This window comes from Apodemus sylvaticus, chromosome 23 (genome assembly GCF_947179515.1).
Source record: "Apodemus sylvaticus chromosome 23, mApoSyl1.1, whole genome shotgun sequence".
Lineage (NCBI taxonomy): Eukaryota > Metazoa > Chordata > Mammalia > Rodentia > Muridae > Apodemus > Apodemus sylvaticus.
Window position 1 is genome coordinate 2,096,418 of NC_067494.1, and position 20,767 is coordinate 2,117,184.

Genomic DNA, 20,767 nt, shown 5'->3' on the forward strand with positions numbered 1-20,767 from the left:
ATAAAAATTTATCACTTAGAAGTTCAGAAACAGTGTCCTCATACCTAGACAGACAGAAACTCATTGGTTTTTTTTCAACTGCTTTATCCTCAGCATCTGACACTATTCTCACTATATTATTGATAATCGTTAAGTGGACACCATGACATCATGGAGTCCAATCCTAGTAGTTCAAAGTAAAACCTGGAGTGTCAGATCATCTGGGACAATGGGAGCTTAGCCCTTCACTAGCTATGTGACCTCAGCATGTTACCTAACAGCTCAATAAATCAATGTGCTCATCTGTAAGAGTAGATAGGGCTTTGCCTCAGAAGATTTTTGTGTGGTTCAATAAGCTGTTGCACAGATAAAAGGGTCTAGGAAGCTCTCAATATGTTTTAGATATTGATGAATTATTTAATAATTCACAAACTTATATGCATGTTAGACAACATTCACAGTCTTCTCCATTATCCTCCCATTAAAGCTGGTGCACTTGAGTAGGCTGGTACACTGGAGCAGCTATTTTGATTCTACTTTTCCATTTTTCTGCTTTTGTGAATTCTGTGACATAAAGAGGCAGCATTGAAATAAGTGAAGTTGCATTAGGTGCATTATGAAGATCATGCCCCCAACTCCCCAAGTGGGGCTATTGTCTGTCTTTCATAGAATTTTACTTTCTATTCAGGTTTACAGACTCTCGGGACATTAGTTTTTCCTAAGGATACCAGAATCAAAAGATTCACTAAACTCACTGGACTAGACCAAAGGCAGATGTTTGCTATAGAATGCATGCAAACTTGTTAACCTATTTATTATTACATTAAATAAAATTAAAACTACCCAGAAGACAAAGTAACTACAATCCACTGGTTTTCGATGTTAGAAATATATGTATTGGCTCCATCTACTTTGAGAATGAATATCATTCTCAGCAATCAAACTGTCAACATTCCAAAAAATGTCTACATCACTCTGAAGGAGTGCACAGTCATTGTGAAGGGCCCCAGAGGAACTTTGCGGAGGGATTTCAATCACATCAATGTAGAGCTGAGTCTTCTTGTAAAGAAAAAGAAAAGACTCCGGGTTGACAAATGGTCGGTAACAGAAATGAACTGGCCACTGTCAGAATCATCTGCAGTCATGTTCAGAACATGCTCACTTCCCCATCAACTTCCTTATTCAGGAGAATGGGTCTTTGGTTGAAATCCGAAATATCTTGGGTGAGAAATAGATCCGCAGGGTTTGGATGAGGACAGGTGTTGCTTGTTCTATCTCTCAAGCCCAGAAGGATGAATTAATCTTTGAAGGAAATGATATTGAACTCGTTTCAAATTCAGTGGCTCTTATTCAGTAAGCTACAACAATTAAAAACAATGATATCAGGAAGTTTTTGGATGGCATCTATATGTCTGAGTAGGGAACCATGCAACAGGCTGACGAGTGAGACCTCAGTTCCCTAGCTCCAGAAACAAGTTCCTGATCACAAGTATAATTTGGGCTCTTTGAGGAAAATAAAGGATTTATATATTGAAAAAAATTATATATTAAAAACCAACTAATAAAGTTTGCTTCCCATTTTTCTTTTTTGTATTCTGTATTTTGAAGAGATGAGCTCAAAAACTGAGCATAAGAGTTACTCAACTTGAGATCCATCATGTGGACAATCACCAATCTCTGACACTATTAATGATACAATTGACCACAGAGCTCCATACCCAGGTGGCACATGGAGATAGCTACCCTCCCAGGAGTGTGCACAGGCCTGAGAGTAGAGGTAGGACCACCCCCTGCTGCGCAGAGGAACCCGCACAAAACCCTGAGGACACAAGAACCCAGAGCAGCCTAGGGCAGTAGTCTTCTGATTTCCATCTGCATCCAGAGCTGATCCTGGGCCACAGAACCACATACACAAATACCACCACAAGAGAGTTGGTCTCCCAGAAGTGCTTACACACCTGCATGCACAGGAAAGACCACTACTTCTCTTCAAATTCCTGGCCCAAGAGGAACCTGCCCAGAGGCATCAGGACACAGTAACCAAGAATCAGCTGAGGACAGGATCCTTCTGGTTTCTGTCTGCACACCTGAGCTGACCCTTTAACCACAGCTCTCCATACCTAAATTCTTCCCAGAGAGAACTGGTCTTCCAGGAGTACTGATACACAGGCTTGCAGGAGAGATAAGCCACAGTCAGAGACAGCAAGACCAGCTAACCCCAGAGATAAACAGATGGCAAAAGGCAAATGTAAGAACATTACAACAAAAACAAGGTGACATGGCATCATCCAAACCCAACACTCCCACAGAGAGCCCCAACACACCAGAAAAGCAAGATTTGGATTTAAAATCACATCTCCTGAGGCTGACAAAAGACCTCAAGAAGGAGATAAGTAACTCCCTTAAAGAAAAACAGGAGAACATGGGTAAACAGTAAACAGGTAGAAGCCCTTGAAGAGGAAACACACACACACACACACACACACACACACACACACAAAACCCTTAATGAATTAGAGAAAAACACAAATAAACAAGTGAAAGAACTGAACAAAACCATCCAGGATCTAAAAATAGAAGAAGAAACAATGAAGGGAGAAAACTCTGGAGATAGAAAACCTAGGGAAAAAAATCAGGAGTCACAGATGAAAAAAAAAAAAAACAGTAGGAGATAAAAGAGAGAATCTCAGGTAGTGAAGATACCATAGAAAACATTGACTCAATAGTCAAAGAAAGTGCAAAATGCAAAAAGTTTCTAACCCAAAATATCCAGGGAATCCAGATGAGAAGACCAAAGCTAAGGATTATAGGTATAGAAGAATGTAAAGATTCCAACCATAAAGGGCCAGTAAATATCTTCAACAAAATTATAGAATAAAACTTCCCTAACCTAAAGAAAGAGATGCCCATGAACATGCAATAAGCCTGCAAAATTCCAAATAGACTGGACCAACAAAAACTCTTCCTGTCCCATGCTAATCAAAACACCAAATGCACTAAACAAAGAAAGAATATGAAAAGCATTAAGGGGAAAAGGACAGGTAACATATAAAGACAGACCTAACAGAATCACACCAGACTTCTCACCAAAGACCATGAAAGCTAGAATATCCTGGGAAGATCTAATACAGTCCCTAAGAGAACACAAATGACAGCCGAGACTACTATTCCCAGCAACACTCTTGATTACCATAGATGGAAAAACCAAGATATTCCAAGATAAAACAAAATTTATACAATATCTTTACACAAATCCAGCCCTGCAAAGGATAATAGATGGAAAATGCCAACACAAGGAGGGAAACTACATCCTAGAAAAAGTAAGAAAGTAATCTTCTTTTAACAAACCAAAAAGAAAAAAAAAACACACACTAATAAAAATAACATCAAAAAATAACAGGAAACAACAATCACTATTCCTTAATATCTCTTCATATCAATGGACTCAATTCCCCAATAAAAATACATAGACTAACAGAATGGATATTTAAACAGGACCTAGCATTTTGCTGTATATAAGAAACACACCTCAGTGTCAAACACAAATACTACCTCAGAGTAAAAGGCTGGAAAACAATTTTCCAAGCAAATGGTCCCAGGAAACAAGCTGGAGTAGCCATTCTAATATTGAATAAAATCAACTTTCAACCAAAAGTCATCAAAAAAGAAAAGGAAGACACATTATACTCATCAAAAGAAAAACCTACCAAAAAGAACTCTCAATTCTGAACATCTATGCTCAAAATGCAAAGGCATCCAAATTCATAAAAGAAACTTTACTAAAGTTCAAAGCACACATTGAACCTCACACAATAATTGTGAGGGACTTTAACACCCCACTCTCATCAATGGACAGATCAGGGAAACACACACTAAACAGAGACACAGTGAAACTAGCAGAAGTTATTGACCAAATGGATTTAACAGATATTTACAGAACATTTCGTCCTAAATTAAAAAAAAAATTATACCTTCTTCTGAGCACCTCAAGGTTGACCATATAGTCGATCACAAAAAAAAAAACCTCAAGAGATGTAAGAAGATTGAAATAATCCCATGCCTCCTATTATATCACTAAGTATTAAGGCTGGTCTTCAATAACAACAAAAACAACAGAAAGTCCACATGCACATGGAAGCTGAACAATGATCTACTCAATGATACCTCGGTCAAAGTAGAAATAAGGAAAGAAATCCAAGACCTTTTAGGATTTAACGAAAATGAAGGAACAACATACCCAAACTTATGGAGCACAATGAAAACAGTGCTAAGATGAAAGCTCATAGCTCTGAGTGCATCTAAAAAGAAACTGTACAAAGCATACACCAGCAACTTGAAAGCACACTTGAAAACCCTAGAATAGAAAGAAGCTAATTCATCCAAAAGGACTAGATGGGAGGAAAGCATCAAACTCAGGGCTGAAATCAAGGAAGTAGAAACAGAACTATACAAAGAATCAACAAAACCGTAGCTAGTTCTTTGACAAAATCAAAAAGATAGATAAACCCCTAGCCAGAATAACCAGATGGCACAGAGACAGTATCCAAATTAACAATCAGAAATGAAAAGGGAGATTTAGAAACAGAGGAAATTTTTTTTAAAAATCATCAGATCCTACTACAAAAACCTACACTCAACACAATTGGAAAATCTGGATAACATGGACAATTTTCTAGAAAGATACCAAATACAGAAGTTAAATCAGGATCAGATAGACCATCTCAACAGCCTCATAACCCCTAAAGAAATAGAAGCACTCATTGAAAGTCTCCTAATCAAAAAAGGCACAGCACTAGATGGTTTAATGCAGAATTCTATCAGACCTTTAAAGAAGATCTAATAGTAATATTCTTCAAACTATTCCACAAAATAGAAGCAGAAGGAGCACTAACCAACTAGTTCTATAAAGCTACAATTACTCTGAAACCAAAACTACACAAAAGATGCAACAAAGAGAACTTCGGACCAATTTCCCTTATGAATATTGATGCAAAAATATTCAATAAAATTCTTGCCAACCAAATTCAAGGACACATCAAATCCAAGAACACAGCAAAACGATCATTCACCACAATCAACTAGGCTTCATTCCAGGGATTCAGGGATGGGTCAGTACAGGAAATCCATCAATGTAATCCACTATATAAACAAACTCAAAGAAAACAACCACATGGTCATTTCATTAGATGCTAAAAAAAAGCATTTGACAAAATTCAGCATCCTTTCCTGTTAAAAGTCTTGGAAAGATTGAGAATTTAAGGCCCATACCTAGACATAGTAAAAGCAATATATGGCAAACCAGTAGCCAATATCAAACTAAATGGAGAGAAACCTGAAGCAATCCCACTAAAATCAGGGACTAGAAAAGGCTACTGTCTCTCTCCATATCTATTCAATATAGTACTTGAAGTTCTTACTAGAGCAATTAGACAACAAAAGGAGATCAAAGGGATACATTTTGGAAAGGAAGAAGTCCACCAGAGAACTCCTACAGCAGATAAACAACTTTAGCAAAGTGACCATATATAAAATTAACCCAAACAAATAGCCTTCCTATACTCAAGGATAATCAGGCTAAGAAAGAAATTGGGGAAATGACACCCCTCAAAATAATAACCAACAATATAAAATATCTTGGTATGACTCTAACCAAATAAGTGAAAGATCTGTATGACAAGATCTTCAAGTCTCTAAAGAAAGAAATCGTAGAAGACCTCAGAATATGGAAAGTTCTCCCATGCTTGTGGATTGCCAGGACCATCTTGCCAAAAGCAATCTATGGGGATTTAATGCAATCCCCATCAAAATTCCAACTAAGTTCTTCATAGAGTTAGAAAAAACAATTATCAAATCCATTTGGAGAAACAAAAACCCAGGATAACTAAAACTTTTCTCAGCAATAAAAGAACTTCTGAAGGAATCAGTATACCAGACCTCAAGCAGTGCTACAGAGCAATAGTGATAAAAACTACGTGATGTTTGTACAGTGACATGCAGATAGAACAACAGAATAGAACTTAAGATCCATAAATGAACCCACACACCTATAGTCACTTGATCTTTGACAAAGGAGCTAAAACCATCCAGTAGAAAAAAGATAGCCTTTTCAGCAAATGGAACTGGTTTAACTGGAGGTTAGCATGCAGAAGAATACAAATCGAACCATTCTTATCTCCTTGTACTAAGCTCAAGTCCAAGTGGATCAAAGACCTCCATGTAAAACCAGACACACTGAAACTAATAGAAAAGAAAGTGGGAAAGAGCCTCAAGCACATGGACACAGGGGAAAATTTCCTGAACCGAACACCAATAGCTTATGGTCTAAGATCAAGAATTGACAAATAGGACCTCATAAAATTACAAAGCTTCTGTAAGGCAAAGCACTGTCAATAGGACAAAACAGCAACCAAGAGATGGGAAAAAGACATTTACCAACCAACAGAGGGCTACTATCTAATATATACAAAGAACTCAAGAAGTTAGACTACAGAGAACCAACTAACCCTGCTAAGAAATGGGGTACAGAGCTAAACAAAGAATTCTCAACTGAGGAATACTGAATAGCTGAGAAGCACCCAAAGAAATGTTCAACATCCTTAGTCATCAGAGAAATGAAAATCAAATAACCCTGAGGTTATTTACCTCACACCAGTCAGAAAGGTTAAGATTAAAAACTCAGGTGACAGCAGGTGCTGGCAAGGATGTGGAGAAAGAGGAACACTCCTCCACTGCTGGTGGGATTGCAAGCTGGTACAATCACTCTGGAAATTGGACATAGTACTACCTGAAGACCCAGCTATACCACTCCTGGGCATATACCCAGAAGATTCTCCAACATATAATAAGGACACATGCTCCACTATGTTCATAGCAGCCTTATTTATAATAGCCAGAAGCTGGAAAACACCCAGATGTCCCTCAACAGAGGAATGAATACAGAAAATGTGGTAAATTTACACAATGGAATACTCAGCTTTTAAAAACAATTAATTCATGAAATTCTTAGGCAAATAGATGGAACTAGAAAATATCATCCTGAGTGATGTAATATAATCACAAAAGAACACACACAGTATGCACTCACTGATAAGTGGATATTAGCCCAGGAGCTTGGAATACCTTGGGTCCTTTTGCTAGTTCACACAATTCACAGACCAAATGAAACTCAAGAAGATGGAAGACCAAAGTATGGATACTTTTGTCCTTCTTAGAAGGGAGAATAAAATACCATTGGAGGAGATACATAGGCAAAGTGTGGAGCAGGGACTGAAGGAAAGTCCATCCAAAGACTGCCCTACCTGGGGATCCACCCCATATACTGTCACTAAACTCAGACACTAATGTGGATGCCAACAAGCTCTTGCTGACAGGAGCCTGATATAGCTGTCTTCTGAGAGGCTCTTTGAGTACCTGACAAATACAGAGATGGGTGCTCTCAGCCACCCATTGGACAGAGCACAAGGTCCCCAGTGCAGGAACTAGCAAAAGGACCCAAGGACCTGAAAGAGCTTTCAGCCCCATAGGAGGAACAACAATATGAATCAACCAGTTACCCCCCCCCCCCCGCCAGTGCTCCCAAGGACTAAACTACCGAGTAAAGGGTTCACAAGGAGGGATCGATGGCTCCAGCTGCATATGTAGTAGAGGGTGGCCTTGTTGGACATCAAAGGGAGGAGAGGCCCTTGGCCCTGAGAAGGCTTTATGGTCTCCAATATAGGGGAATAATAGTACAGGGTAGCAGGTATGGGAGGGTTTCTGAACATAAGGAGGGTGAATGGGATAGGTGTTTTCAGAGGGGAAACCAGGAAAAGGAATAACATTTGAAATGTAAATAAAGAAAATATCTTAAAAAAAACTATACTGTTATGCTTGCAGACAAGAGCCTAGCATAACTGTCCTCTGAGAGGCTTTATCCAGCACGTGACTGAAACAAATGCAGATGCCCACAGCCAAATATTGGACAGAGTGGGAGAAAATGTGCCTAATCCTACAGAGACTTGGTATGCCAGGGTGCAGGGATACCCACAGGGAGCCCACCCTCAGAGGAGGAAGAGGGGAGAGTGAGGAGGAATATGTGAGGGGGGAATGGTAGGAGGTCAGCGTTAGATAGATAGATAGATAGATAGATAGATAGATAGATAGATAGATAGATAGACAGACAGACAGACAGACAGACAGACAGACAGACAGACAGACAGATAGATAGATAGATAGATAGATAGATAGATAGATAGATAAGACGTTACTTAGATTTATAATTCATAAGATTTAGACAGACTAGCCTGATACATCCATTGCTACTGTAAGGATAAACCAGAATAATATTTTTTATTTCTACAGCATATACAGTACCTGCCTCATACGCATGTACAGAGACATTCATATCCTCTGCCTTTTATTTTTATTGAGGGAACAGGGGAGTGTTTTATAATTAGATTATCTGTGTCATTAATGGCAAAAATTGCAAGTAACTTTTTAAACTATTCATTCCACTATTACCTCCTTCCTGTTTCATCCAAATGACATTCAACTTGTGCCTTCAAAATGTTCCCGTTACTCTGTCAAAAATAAAATCATTGAGTCAACATCCATTTATCTATTTTTCCCTCAAGCATCAGGCATGGAGGGAGATTATGCTTTTATCGCCATGCAGTGACCATTAGACAGTTCCAAACAGATTCCATTTAAAACTTGTTTCCCAATCACTTTGAGAGCAAGAAATATCAAATCCATTATTTTCTGTGCACTGGGTCATATAGGTCCCTCCCCAGCAATTGATTAAATGAAGTTGCAAATCCCTTCTACTAATTACCAAGGGTCATGACTGTAAAATACACAAATTTTAGCAATAATGGCTTCCAGCACATCTTTCCATCAGCACTTTTCTAAGTGCATTGAAGAGATACATGCCACCCATTTAGAAGTGTGAACCTAAAATCTTTGCCAAATGGTGGAAAGATCCAGGTAATCAAGTTGCCATCTTTTGCTATACACTAACTCTGCTTTCCAGTAAAAGGGCAAATATCTCACACAATTAACGGTGATCCCGTCAGCCCATAAAATGCCCAGCTTGAAGGTCAGACACTTCCAATTTGCTGGAGTGCTTAGGTTCTCTTCTGATTTTGTTTGCAATTTAATTTTCTTTGCAAGATAAATTTGCACAATGTAGCCATTGTAAAAATGTTTGTTCGCTGTAAAATGATATGGCTATTTCCTAAAGGAAGGAATTTATTTAAAACTAGATCAGAATGGGGAAGAGAATAACAGAATATGTAAATATAATCACATATTTAAAGTTAAAGATCTCTTCACAAGAGGCTTTAAAAATAAACGTGTCTGAGTAGGAGTACAGAGCATTCAATTTCTTTTTCCCACCTGGTAGGATTTTCATGCTCAGAATCCACAGCCTAACAAGACAGAATCTATGAAAAGTAAATTTTGTATAAATGTATTTAATATTTGGGACATGCAGATATTTACAGATACTACAAATTTCACCAAGTTGTATATTTTAAAACATAAATACTTAATACCTTCTAAAGTAAACTATTTTTCCAAAAAAAGATAAAATAAAAAATATGAAAAAATATGTTTAATCTATTATATGGTTGCTTTATTTGATATCTATTTTAAATAATTCCCTGACATTTGTATTCAAAATTCACCTCAGAAGATTCACAGACTAAAATAAAGAAAAATTCACCGTCCAGAGAGTTGTACATGATATCATAATTTAATGCAAAAATCTGTGGAATTATGTTTTCTAGAATATTTCCCATTTTACTAATAGTAATTATTAATAATAGTAAGAATAAATACTGTTTAGTTGCTCATTAATATTCTGTGAGAACAGTAAGTAAATCCAAGGCTTTGCACATGCTAGCCTAACACTCTGACAATGAGATATACCTCAGCCCTGCTCATTATTCCTAAAACACCTAAGAGTTAAATAAGGGATGTTAATAATTGATAACTGAATTTCAATATTAATCCACAGCAGAGATATCCAAAGTTCCAGATATCAGAGGGAATGATATGCAGTGGGAAAGTGACATATCATTAAGTCTCCTCTTGTGAGAGGAGTTTACCAGGCAAACCGAAAAATTCTCTGCTATCAGTCAATTTAAGAATAAACCAAACTATTTTTAAAAATTATTTCTAAAGATAAGCAATGTGATACAAAACAACTAGGCTTGGGTATTATATGACTGCTTTTCAACAGCCATGTCTCTTACAGCTATGCAATAGTGGGCCTATTATTAAGCCTGTAACATATAGGATGTGAGCTACAAGTGTGTACTGATGACACTGAAATACCACAGAAGTAAAATGTTTCCTAATATACTATCAGGTTGAGGGGAAACGAAATCAATCCCCTTAATATTTGGAGAATATTTAGAAATGATTTGAGAAAGAATGGTATGATCAAAAATAAAGAACTGAGGCCCTGAAGTGTGTACTGCTCTTACAGAAACTCCAGGTTCAGTTCCCAGCATGCACCTTAGGCCACTCACAACTGCCTGTAACTCCAGTTCTAGATCTCATTCCCTCTGTCCCCTAGAGCTTCTGCATTCACATGGTGCACATATATTCATGCAAACACACTCATACACTCAAAACACTAAATGAATTTCTCTTTTTTTTTAAATAGGAAAAGATGACAAAGAAAAATGAAGACTTGATTAATGTACAAAAAATATCTTCACTTTTATCAAAGCCCCAAAATATATACAGTTCTTGAATCAAGCTAATAACACAGTATTGTTATTTAAAAAAAATCAATGTAGAAATATTTAAGATGGCAAAGAAACTTTTGACAAATAAAATGAATATCAAACTGACTGTTTGAGGTCCTGATTTTACTGTAAAGAAAAACAGAGCTCTGTATATAAATAGAGTAAGAAGTTATCATAAATGCTTATTTCTACACTGTAGAATTGGGCAGACATTTATCTCATTTTAAAACTTTATTTAAAAAAACAAAAGCCCACTCAAGCAAAAAGAGACATTTTTCTGAAATATTTACTTTAAAGTTTTCTGTTATTTCAAGGCCAAGAAACATTATATAACATAAGAATTGGTTCTACTATGAAAGCTTCCTAATCTCATTGCAGAAGTTGAACCATATCATCTCCAGGGGTCTCTTTAACTTATGCAGTTATGTGGTTCCTCATACATCTGTAACAGGTTCACCGCCAAAGAAAACAAAGACTGGCATATTAATAAGAAAACTGATAATGTTTGCATTAAGTCTACCAGACAATTCTAGCTAAATATAAACCACTACCCATGTCCTCAGTCAATGCTACTGTGTATCCATCTGTAACAGTGTTGCCAAAACCATTTAAAGGTAATGTCGGACAGCTATTTTCATAGACCTGTACATAAAGGCATCTGAGAAGCTACATACAGCCAGAGCTGTGGACAAAGGCATTTCTTGGCCCCTAAGTTCTCTTATCCCTTTGCTCTCTGTGTGATGCTATCCTGAGCTGCCCTTGTCTCTTGGTAGAATCTCGTTAAATGTGTCTTGCCTTTCATAGAGACATTTTTGAAATGAGATAATCAGGAAACCCTCTTTTATGATTTTGGAGATTCCTCCAATAACTTTGCAGCAGCCATAATTAAGAAATATATCAAGCCTTCTGTCAATTAACTTAACCGATATGAAAATCTGACAGTCCAGAGAACCATGGATTTGGCCAGCTGTGCCTTGTCAGAGAATAGTTTGTTGTAGAGAGGTCCAATTCAGATGCCAGAGCTCTAGAAGTGCCAGGAAAATTAACCCAAGCCCCAGATGAGCTCAACCAGTCAGTGTGCTGCTCCAGCTGCTCAGAATTACTTTAAAATCTTTAACTGATAGGGTGAAGAGTTACAAAATATTTCATTTTGTTTTATTTTATTGCCTTTTGAGAGTTTCTCCAAAGAGCAAGGCCAATAAGACAGATGAAGGAGGGCTTACAGGCAGAGGACATTGACTTCTTCAGAAATGTCTCTGTTCTCCACACAAGTTTCATGACACATAAAACTTCAGGCCAAAGCAAAGGCTCAAACAGGAAAGCTTAGAATTTCCTTCCTCCCTCCCTTCCTTCCTCCCTTCCTTCCTTCCTCCCTTCCTTCTTTCCTTCCTTCCTCCCTTCCTTCTCTCCTTCCTTCCTCCCTTCCTCCCTTCCTTCCTTCCTCCCTTCCTTCTTTCCTTCCTTCCTCCCTTCCTTCCTCCCTTCCTTCCTTCCTTCTTTCCTTCCTTCCTCCCTTCCTTCTTTCCTTCCTCCCTTCCTTCCTTCCTCCCTCCCTTCCTTCTTTCCTTCCTTCCTCCCTTCCTCCCTTCCTTCTTTCCTTCCTTCCTCCCTTCCCTCTTTCCTTGCTTCCTCCCTTCCTCCCTCCCTTCCTTCCTTCCTTCCTTCCTTCCTTCCTTCCTTCCTTCCTTCTTTCCTTTCTTCCTCCCTTCCTTCTTTCCTCCCTTCCTCCCTTCCTTCCCTTTTTCCTTCCTTCCCTCCTTACAATTTTCTTTCGGCTTTTTCTTGGTATCTGATCTAAATTAGCACACTGTTTCTGAGCTATTTTTGTTTGTTTTGTCACCCAGTTCTTTGCAATAAATATTTTTAAAAATAAAATATAATGAAAACAAATTACTATTGAAGCAAAGAAGTGACAAACAAAATTAAACCCATATTTTTAGTATTTGGTTCAACAAGCAAAGTCACTATCAACTGCATATCATAGTTTCTTACTATGTTTCAACTCTGGACCTCAAAAAACATATTGTTGCACACTAATAAGGTATAACTTACAGAAAAGCATGTTGTGCTCTGGAGTTATTGGTTTACACACCTCCAGCAAGACTGGAAGTCCCTTAAGTATCCCAAGCACTCAACACTTGGAGATGTTCTGTAAGTATCTATGGGGAGATGGAGTAAATAAATAGGAAACAAAGGAAAAATAAGCCTTTGCACTGTTAATACTTACCTACTAACCCCACACTTATGGCTAGAAATCACTGGTTTCAGATGCTTTATATCCTTGGAAGCTGCTGCTGTCACCAGTATTTGAGCCAAAGTATAGAAGAGCATACATTCTCTCTAGTTTTCCGTGACAATAAATACTGGTGCTTGATGTCTGGACCAGGTGTTTTTCAAATGATTGAAAAAGTATGCAGAGTTCTCAAAGTACCAAGGAACTAGCAAAACTAGTACAGACCATACACACGACCACAACCTAGAGGACTCGGTGTTATTGGAGGCTTCAGGAAAAGAGTGTGTTGCTGAAGAATGAGCATGAGTGAGTTGTTTTGATTAGCAGGCATGTGTAATGTAAGTCTTTCTTAACTGCATATGCTGTATCTGACTTTAATCATATATGCATTCAATTATATATAAGCATAACATGGTAATTTTTTTTCCTTAAACCTCATTCAGAAGACACACTTTACTAAGCATATGCTTAAAATTGTCTCAAGCTATATTGGCCTTTTACCTCCTGTATCAGAAATATATCAGGACAGTTCAAATGGAAACTGGTTACTAAAGATTGCTGGTAATGTATTCCCTTATTTGAAGCAAGCTAGGTGAAGATTGTATACCAGATTGCCAAAGTCACTGTGAGAAAGGAATATGTACATAACTCAATCAAGCAAAATACTGGGTTGCTAAGTTTTTATTATGCTTGTATAACATAGTTTCCATGTCAATTATCAGAAACAAACAAGAAAGGACCTGAAATGGACTGGAGACATCTCAGAAGTTGAAAGCATTTATACTACCCTTGTTCAGGATCTGAGTTCTGTTTCCAATGCCCTCATCAGATGGCTCACAACTACCTGTCACTCCAGTTACATGCTTCTTTCCCCCTTGACCATCAGCAAGCATGACCAAAAAAAGCACACACACACTCCCATACAAATATACACATAATCAAAAGTGAACTAAATCATTAAGATGTAGAGAGGGGGCCAGAGCTCAAGACAGGTGCTGTAGGATATCTTCTAGACATCCCAGGGACGTGTGACCCATGGAATCTGAACAATATGGTTGCAGAAACCAGACCTGAATAATGGCAACACCAGATAACTTACCAGCATAGATGGGTCCAATTTCACTGGCAATAAATCGCTTCTGCAAAAGGCAGAATGATGTTTCTCCAGGACTGAGCTTCATAATAGATTAGCCATTCCAAAATGATCAATCTAAACACCTGTACAGACAACACTAGATGAACTCAAAAGATTTGAGTATGTGTGTGTATGTGTGTGTGTAATGATAATTAAAGAAGACGAGGCCATGATTTTAGAAGGTATGGTGGGGAGACATAGGAGAAAAGTTGGAGACATAGATTTGAAAATGATGTAAATACAGTATGCATATATGAAATTATTAAAGGTTATTTAAATTTTAAATAAAAATAAAACAGAGGGAAAATTATAAAATTTTAAAATAAGCTTCAGCTTAGCCTTGTGTTTCAAACCCATAAAAGCCACTGGGGTCCTGCACTTTCTACATTTCTGTATTTTTATCCCTTTCAATTCACTGAAGATCTTAATTTCTTTTTTGGATCATTAATTACTTCTACAATGTCTGATTTTTAAAACAGTATTTTTTAAAAGACAGTTGAGTGTATACATGCCTTAGATTTTTATTGTTCCAAATTAGCATAAACACACTTTTCAAACCAAAAATAAATGCCTCACAACTTGTGCAAGTGAGAACACTAACAAGAGTCTTAGCAAATGGAAATGTTCAGTGTTCCACTCTTAGCCTGTAGCCATGAAAAGTTCCTAAAGGGTTGCATCTTTCATTTCTTTGCTACCTGCACTCAAGTGAGTTTTATGCACAGCCAGTGTTCTGTATGATTGACAGTCCCCAAAAAGAGACTGTGATTTGGGACCAGAAGCTAAGCTAAGCTCTGTATATTCAGAAGCTCATTCTTAAAAGGCTAAGTGCTTGCACAGGGAAGTCTCAACTGCCTGACTAAACACAGTTAGAAATATTTGGAGACTTGATAGTGTCCAAACAACCTGAATTTGCAAATTGTCCCGACCCAAAGGAAAAACAACATTTCTGGCATCTCTACAGCACAAAGTAACTTTACAACCTGTAACAAGGGAAATAGGCAAGGACATTTGGCTCCCACATATACACAAAAGCTAAGAGGCAGGGTACAAGCTTCCTTGAGGTTTAATAGGTCAAAGAGTAAGTCCAGATCCTAGAGAAAAACTTACCTTCATAACTTTACTGTCAGGAAGTTTTCTATTTAAATATGTATGTCCTAAAAAAATGGCTACTTCTACTTTATATATTTTTTATTTTATGTATCTTATATTTAGTGTTATCAGTTTATATTTCATATATATGCATATATACATATACACATACACATATACATGCATATATATATATATAATCTGTCTATGTCTATGTCTATATCTTTATCCATATATATATATATCAAAAGTAATGCACCAAGAAAGAGGGAAACTTGGAGCCTACAGTCAGTCGGAACCTGTGTCTTTAAAGTCTGCTCAAAAAGAAGAATGACAAAGCACTATTGGTCACTCAGAATCTAATTTTATATTTTTCTGGGGAAAGATACTAGACATGCAGGAGTTAATTCTTTAATAAATCTGCTTAGCACCTTGCAACTCAACAGATCTATCAACAAAATAAACTGAAGAAGCACCCTACCCATGGTGCTCTCTCTCTCTCTCTCTCTCTCTCTCTCTCTCTCTCTCTCTCTCTCTCTCTCTCCCTCTCTCTCTCTCTTCTTTCTCTCTCTCTCCACCCTCTGCCCCAGTGTGTGTGTGTATGTGTGTGTGTGTGTATGTGTGCGTGTGTGTGCCTGCACGCATGTGCATGCTTGCATGCATACAAGCACACACATATGTACACATGCTTATATATTTAAATATGGAAGTTTATAACAACGAATCAGTTTTAAAGGATAGTCAGACAATTTTCTGCTTGAGCATAAGCTCCTAGGGTAGTACTTGGCAGGAAGCTGAGGTCAGTAGAGCCCCTACATACATCCTTATCTATATGTTAAATGTTTAAGAAAGGTTAAACAAAGGCAGGGTAAACAAAGAATGTATAAGCATGCTAAATTTGGGAGCATGGCCTGTTTATGAAACAAGCAGTTCCTAATTGTAAAATAAACTCATGAAATTACCTTGCAAAATGAATTGTGAGATTCTGGGCATTGTTCAGCTGCACCATAGACCACATGCCAACAAAATGGAAAGAAAAATACAACTGTTGAATTGCTTCTCCCTTCTTTACCTCTTGGCTCCAAATGTCCAGGTTCAGGCATCATTTTAAATACTTTTTTTTCAGGATACTTTTAATTGAAGAGGTCATGTAAGGTTACATTATAAATAGTGAGTCACATTTTATCAGTGAAAAATTCTGTCTTACTTTTCATTTCTCTGTTAATTAAGCTGGATATCTCCCTAGAGATCTTTCTTACATGGAATTGGAAACTGACTTCATGTTAGTGATTGTACCAAAATGGGTTTCAAAATGTACAAGTCTCTAATCCTCTTTCAGAAGGGCAAGTATTTTGTGTCACATTGTCTGTAGAACAAAATCTCCCTCTGAATGAAGGATACAGTTTAGCTAAACTAAACACTCTGATTATAAATCAGCAGGCACAATAACAATACTGCAGACAAAACCTCATACAGTAATCTCTTTAGCACAGAACTATATTCAGCAAGATGAAAACCTAACAAGGGCATGACTTCTGTCACTTTAGCTTTTGTGCATGCCATTTGCACTAAGATTTCTTCTCATATACCTATTACCAGTTCTGCCTTAAGGAAAGTTAGTTATGGTCTGTCTGATCAGGGTCCATATATACAAACTACAATATCCATAAAGAATGAATAGATAGATGTACATCATGAGTTATGATGCTTATAGATTGCAGACTGCTTGAAGGAAGCAGCAGAAAGTAATTATGTAGTCATAACAGAGTAAAGGAGTGAGGCACATGGATAACCTAAGGGAACAAGGGATCTCAGAAGACTGTCATTTCAGAGAAGTTTAAATTACTAATTGTTGTCTTCCCATTGTAACTGGAGTTAATGATATGAATTAAACAAACAAACAAAAAACAACTCAGGACCTGTATCAGTGAACACTTCCTATTTGTGCACTGTTTAATAATTTTGTCCCAGTGGATGTTTAAGAAGCCTTTCTATTTGTCTCATTCAAACTTCAAACAGGAAAATACATATTTTTTAAATAGGGTTTAATAGAAAATATTTCACCAGGCCTCAAGTGGTGAATTACAGAATATAATCTGACCTTACTCAGCTCTGATTTCTGTGGCTTTGTTGCAATATGTTCCTCAAGGTCTTAATTTTTTCTAACTACTTGTCCAATCTCTTCTACCATACACCTGTACTAAGAGGATACTCTAGTCAACCAAGTATACGATTACAGTTACTGGGATGTTTGATGTGAACCTTGGTACCTGAAGTCATTTGCAGTGACCACAGTCTGTATTTATATTTAAAACTGCAGTTAATTTAAACTCAATATAGTAAACAAAGTTCTGCTGAATGCCACCAGCAAATAGAACTAATTGGCAGAGTAAGTTCCTGTTTCTTCTGATTTCTCATCATAACCATTAATTTATTAAATTATAATTTATTGAGAATCCTATTTTCTGGTCACCAAGTAAACTAGAGATAAAATATGAACATGTTAGAGAATAGTTTTCTATTCTTTTTAAATTATAAAAGTAAAATAATACTTTATTCTGTTGATGGCAAACTATAATCCACCAACTGGCACACTCAGGCAATACAAATAATGCAGTCAAAACTTTGTCCCAGACATTTGTAGAAAACAGAGAATACGGACCTGACAAAGACTCTCTTTTTGTCTGTTTCATACTCTGGTATCTAGTTAAATGTCTAGAACATGCATTTTACTGAATTTAAAAGTAAATATTTACACATATGATCACCAGGTATTCTTAATTCTCATTAACTAGTTTGTCTTTCTTTTAATGTGCTATGTGTTGTGATTGACTAGATCCCAACTTTCATTTTCCCAAGTTTCCAAGTGTGGTCCCTGTTAAAAAAAAAAATCATATTGTGCACTTTGCAACTAATTCACCCAAACATGATTAGAGATTGGACCAGTTCCACCCATTTATGGAAATTCAGCTCCCCTGTGTCAATAGGAGATAGGAAAATGATAAGAGCTTTGAGCTAAGTATAGACCAGCCTACTGACAAATGCATTCTGTAGAAATAAGCATGCTTACCCAGGACACAATTTACATTTCCCAAAGCAGCAAAGCATGATGAACCATAGACACTCATTAGAAAAGGCTTATTACTGCAGAGGAGGGCTGCTTGGTGCACATGTATGTTAGGTTATCCAGGAATGAGCTAATCTGATGAAAAATGACATTTTATCTTCAGAATGTAAAATATGGCAGCACACTAACTGAAAGAAATACAAACACTTTTAAACAGTCTAATCTCAAATTTCAGTGTTATTTCAAATCAGTGTCATTAAGGGTAAGAATAAAATACCCCATACTTCATCATGAGTGCCAATATCATATCAATGAATACTTAATAAATAAAATACTGTTGCTCTGTGAAATACCTTATTATAGGAAAATAGGATAGTATAAATGAGAATAATTATGACTGACTGCCCCTTCTTTGAGTTCCTTTCTGTGGGCAATATAGTTCAGGAAGCTAAACTAATAAAATAACATTAGGATAACATCCTAAAATTTTAATTATGGTGTTTACAGTGAACGTAAGTCTAATACAATAACATTGATTTAAATACGCCACAAAGTCATTCAATTTTATGTTCAAACAGACTTTTAGACAACATACTAATAAACCAACAATTCCTATCAAGGTTCAGAAAGTAGTTTAAATTCAAAGGGTCTGTTTCTGGTCTGTTGTTCTATCTCTAAGAAGTACACAGTTTTTGCTTACTTCATATTTTTATTCACATTAAATTTTATCAATGCACACTATCCTTCCTACTCTATTATTGCACCATACACACACATGAGCAAATGCATGCAAACACACACACACACACACACACAAGCACACACATGCTTGCAGACAAGTGCACACACATACACACACATTCAAACATACACACAAATAGGATACCACAGTAAAAGTAAAATTATTTATAATTTTTATAATATTTATAATTATGCTGGTTTAGTAAGTCAACACAGGTAGGTTCTCTTCTAAGATCCATTCCATCACTATCATAGATTGTTGGCTAGGTTTCCAATATCAGGTATGATTTCCCTCCAGTTGGTTTGGCCTTTCATCAAATTAGTGAACTATTATTTACTTCTAGTGTACACATGCCACTATTAGGCTTATCGTACTGAGTTGGTTGTTATTGTGGTTCATAAGCATCACAGCAGGGTAAGAATGCTGCTTGCCTCTTTCCCTTGAAATCTTGCATGGCTCTTTCTAGTACCATGAAAGCTAGTCCTAATGGGGAGGCCTTCTGGTTCAAGCCAGCTCGTATCCTCTAGATCCTATGTCCTAATTTCATCATGTTTTCAGAAATAGTAGCTTGTCTTCATTGCTTTGGGCATTACTTGGTCTCCCATGACCAGTTGCTCAAACTATGTTTCCTCATGTCTGGCACCAGAGCCTTTGTTAGGAAGTCATGACTCAGAGAGAGTATTATCAGACATTATGTACATAATGAAGTTTTACTTTCTGATCCAGCTACTAAGCAAGACACTCTACCAAACATTCTTACCACCACAGAGCCACTCTGCCTTTTCTTACTCTGAGGGCCTGAAATACCTCTGAAACCATAAGCCAAGGGGAAAACATCACATTTTTGTTACTTTCGTCAGGTCATTTATCACACCAATGGGAGGGTGACCACCATAGAAAAACAGAAGCCAAGAAGCAAGCTCCTTGGAGTAATAAACCTGAGAGTGTCATTTTTAAGCCTTTGAAATTGGCTTGAGAGAGGAATTTGTAAAGTTTGGAGATGCAGGTTAGAAAAGCTCTAGAATGAAACAGAACCTAATCAGCCATTTTGGTAGTATCTTCTATAAGCAAAATGTTGATCGAAATGAAGAAAATAAAGAGTACAACCACGATATTTCAGATGGCAATGAGCAGCTTATTAAGCATAGGTATTGAAGCTATTTCTGATATATTCTGGCACAGATGTTGTTAACTGTCTGTTCATGTCCTAAAATTTAGGCTACGGCTACATTTAAGAGTAATCAAGTGTTTTAATTCACATAGAAATTTTTAAGGCAAATCTACTATATAGGCTTCTTTCCAATTTAATAAAATCCTGAAAGGCTCTGCTCCTAAATGTGGCCATATTCTGAAGACCTAGAGCTTAAGGTGTTAACATAAAAGTTTAAGGAGAGACATGATAGCCCTAAGGGTGTGATAATAGCACAAATACCTTGGTAGTAACCAACATCTGTCTAACTGTACTTAAGACTCTCAACAAGAGAGAAGCTTTGCCTAATTCTAGAAATCAATCTAACTACTCAATGCTAGTGAAGTTATCAGTCTTAAAGGAGCCCCACAATTACCACTTTACTAAACCAGCATAATCACAAACAACAATCTCAGCATTTGTCCTTACACCCAAAGTAAGAATAATCCTCTCCCCTCATCAAGGAAACTTCTCTTTGTAACACAGCGACCAATACAGAAAGACACAACCAATCAAAATTCACAATTGTAGAGCCCAGTCCCAATGGATACAGCTACAAAACACTTCAGCATCTAAGGCTCAGGGAACATTTTGGAA

General features: G+C 37.1%; 1 protein-coding gene and 1 pseudogene across 1 annotated transcript in view; both read left to right on the plus strand.

Moving 5' to 3' along the window:
* Nkain2 (sodium/potassium transporting ATPase interacting 2) overlaps positions 1-20,767 on the plus strand; it is a 750,666-nt gene that overhangs the window by 608,133 nt on the left and 121,766 nt on the right. The window lies entirely within an intron of this gene.
* On the plus strand, positions 898-1,426 carry LOC127674059 (60S ribosomal protein L9-like; annotated as a pseudogene).